Source organism: Nannospalax galili, unplaced genomic scaffold, assembly GCF_000622305.1.
Source record: "Nannospalax galili isolate Female #2095 unplaced genomic scaffold, S.galili_v1.0 scaffold2130, whole genome shotgun sequence".
Classification (NCBI taxonomy): domain Eukaryota; kingdom Metazoa; phylum Chordata; class Mammalia; order Rodentia; family Spalacidae; genus Nannospalax; species Nannospalax galili.
The window spans coordinates 100,925-104,652 of NW_008327403.1; positions in this window are offsets into that span (position 1 = coordinate 100,925).

Sequence of the window (3,728 nt, forward strand, 5' to 3'; positions counted from 1 at the left end):
TACAGCAGTGGAGTCCTGTATCATTCTTAGAGACAGACTATATAAGAATGATGTCACTGTCCCATAGATGCAGCCTGTACTCTCCCCATGAATTCTGACAGGGCATGACAGCAGGAGGCCACCCCATGAAGAAATCCACTTCAGTTCTGGAGAATGGCTAATACTTGGACTGAGGAATCTTTCAAACATAAAAGGGGAAATAAAGAATTTTGGCTCAGGAGGGCTAGAGAACTGGGTCAGCGGTTAAGAGCATTGGCTACTCTTTTAGAGGACCCAGGTTCGATTCCAAGCACCCAGATGGTGGATAACAACCTTCCATAACCCCAATTACAGGGCAACTGCTGCCCTCTTCTTGCCTCTGCAGGCTTTGCATGACATAGATGCACTTGCATGCAAGCAATACGCTCATACACATAAAAAAATAAATAAGTAAAAAGATTTTTTAAAAGAATTTTGTCTCAGAAAACTGTTCTGAAAAATACAAAATACCACCAAATACCTCAGTATGAATGAATTATATCCTTGAAATAAATATAAATATTTTGTAATTTATTTTTGCTGCATACTATTGTTATAGGCATCATTTATTTTACTTAAGTTTATCAAATATACGTTTTTAGGACAGAAAATAAGAAATAGAAAAATAGATCAATCATTCAGTTATAACAATTTTACAGACATTTGTTTGAGCTATTCATTACATTAGAAATTATTAGAGTAGTTTTGACAGGTGAAGGTATCAACATCCCATAGGAACTTACAGAGGAGATTGTATTTTAAGTTTACCTGTATTAGGCCACACCAATGTAATATTTGAGTTTCTGGCTTGCTAATTTCTACATATAATGGAATTGGTCAATTCTAGTGGAATTTACCTAGGTGTGATTGTTTGAGGACTAAATACCAGGGTTTCTCCTTGTGACGGTGAGAACAAAGGGAAAAGTCAATTTGGGGGTCATTAAGAAACTAAGCGTTTCTACTCTCTATACTGTATCTCTCATCTCTCTCACCAATTTCTTCCACATCAAGAAAATTTTGAATTCATAAATTACTCAACAAATCTCACCAAGTAGCTACCATTTTCCAGACTCCATATGGTCACTAGTGTTCTGTTAGAGCTCAAAATTCAAGGGGAACTAAACATAGTACATAAACCAGGTATGATTCCTGACCAGCATGCTAGGTAAAAGGAATCTCTAACATGCCCCAAGACTCTACCTCTTATTTTCACCTCTGTTTTTCCCTCTTATTGCCAATTGAAATTATAGTTCTAGATAAAAAATCCTATGCCCCACTAAAGCATAGCTATAGAAAACAATAATTTCATTGACTCTGTGGCTTTATTCACAATACCTACAACAGTCCCTGGATCATAAGAAATATTAAGACAGTATTCTAGAATAAAGTAATAAAACAAGGTCAGACAGCACGGTACATACTTTTAAATCCAGCACTCAGGAAACATTACCATGTAGATCACTGTGAGTTTGCGGGGAGCCTGGTCTGCATATCAAGTCCCGGGCTATCTAACCTACATAGTGAGGCCCTGTCCCAAGAAGGAAAAAATGTAAAAGAGGAAGGAGAGAAGAAGAAGAAGAAGAAGAAGAAGAAGAAGAAGAAGAAGAAGAAGAAGAAGAAGAAGAAGAAGAAGAAGAAGAAGAAGAAAGAGAGACACAAACCACCGGTCATGTCAAAATGGAGTGAGGAACCAATGTACAGGAAGGCATCCCTTCCTACCAGAGGCCTGAGGAGTGGTCCCAGTCTACTGCAGGTAGCGTCCTACAAACACCAGGGAGGTGTACACACCAGAGAGAGGATGGAGCAGGTTCCTGTCTTAGACAGGCAGAGAAGGATAACTAGGGAAATTCAGGCTATATTTAAGGAATAAGGTATCTAAAATAAAAATGAAGCCAGTACACAACTGAATGGGGAAATGCTTAGGAAGTAATAGGATATTTTTTTTGAAATTTAAATAGGTAATATTGTGTGTGAATGAGAGGAATAAATATCAGTCACTACCACAGGATGTCACAGTTGGTGGAAGGAACACTACATAGGGGAAAGAAGGTACAAGGAGGAAGACTGAATTGCTCAACACAAAAGGTCCTGGAATGATACCACAGGATTAGAATGGAGCATTCTAATCTCTGTGTGATGTGAAATCAAAAGGAAATTCACCAAGGGAGATGAGGAAGCAAGGAGCACAGAGAGACACACCCAGTTGAAGACGTATAGCATTATTTTCAGAGCAGATCTGTAGCACATTATCAAAAAGTAGAAAACATGTTTGTTTATTATTGAGATGGACCACAGTCATGTATTCAAGCCAAATGCCTGTATCTAAACTGATATTTATGCATACTCTACATGTCAAACATATCCTAAAATTGGGGCTGGAGCTAGGTGATGGGTCAGTCTGCTCACCATGCAAGCATAAGGACCTAAATTCAATCACTAAAACAGAACCCACATAAAAATCTAGGCCCTGATTGCAATGATCTTTTCCTGTCTACTCTTTTTGTATGTTACTCATTCTTGTTTTTTCCAAGGCCTTCATGTGCATCATTAAGTTATTAATTTAAGATTACTCCAGTTTTTTGAGGTAGGCACAAGTGATATAAACTTCCTCCAGGGCTTCCTTCATTATATTCCACAGAGTTTTATACAATCCAAGGAACTTTTAAATTTACTTCTTGATTTCTTTCTTGAGCTAATTTTCATTCAGTTGTATGTTTATTTCCACAGGTTTATGCACTCTCTGTAGTTTCTGCTGCTGGTGATATCCAGCTTTATTCCATTGTGTTCTCATAGAATTCATGGTGTTACTTCAATTTTTTCTTATATTTCTTAAGATTGTTTGACCTAATATGTAGCTAATTTTGGAAAAAGTTCTGTGGGCTTCTGAGAAGAATGTATTCTTTCGTGTTTGGGTGAAATGTTCTGATGATACATGTTAGGGCAATTTGATTTATGATGTCATTTAATTCATGAGTTTCTCTTTTCAATATTTTAATTTTTTATTGAGCTTTTCTACACCCTCTTCCCCATCCAATGCTTTCCCTCGCCAGATCTCATGCATTCTGCATTACATGCCAAGTCCTGTCTGGTCAAGGATTCTGTTTAATTTTTCTTTTGATGACCTGTCTAGTGGTGAGAATGGGGTATTAAGATCAACTACTATCACTGTGGTGTGATTAATCTGTGGTATAGGTATTATAGTATTTCTTTTATGAAATTGAATACTCCTGTTTTTGGTGTCTATATGTTAAGGATTATAATATTTTCTTTCATTTTTTTTTGTCTTTGTGAGACAGGGTCTCCCTGTAGCCCCAGCTGTCCTGGAACTCACTATGTAGACAAGGCTGGACTCGAACTCACAAAGATCGGCCTGCCTCTGCCTCCCAAGTGCTGGGATTAAAGGCGTGAGCTATCTTGGTGGACTTTTCTCAAAAGAAATTTGGTATAGCTTGTGAGATCCTTTCATGTTGTTCAGGACATTGCTAACTTTTGTTTAATATCCCCTTAGTTGCTAAATTTAACACCAGCTGGCATTTTCTTGGAATGAAAGGTAGTGGTCATTTCAAAGCTTTGGCCACCCTTTCTTTTTTTACCATTTTTTTTATTTTAATTAAAAGAAGCATTTCATTACAACAGCATTAACTTATTCAATAACATTTTTCTGAGCTAGGGTACATCTCTTTCAAAATTGGCTGTACATTTCTAAGTTT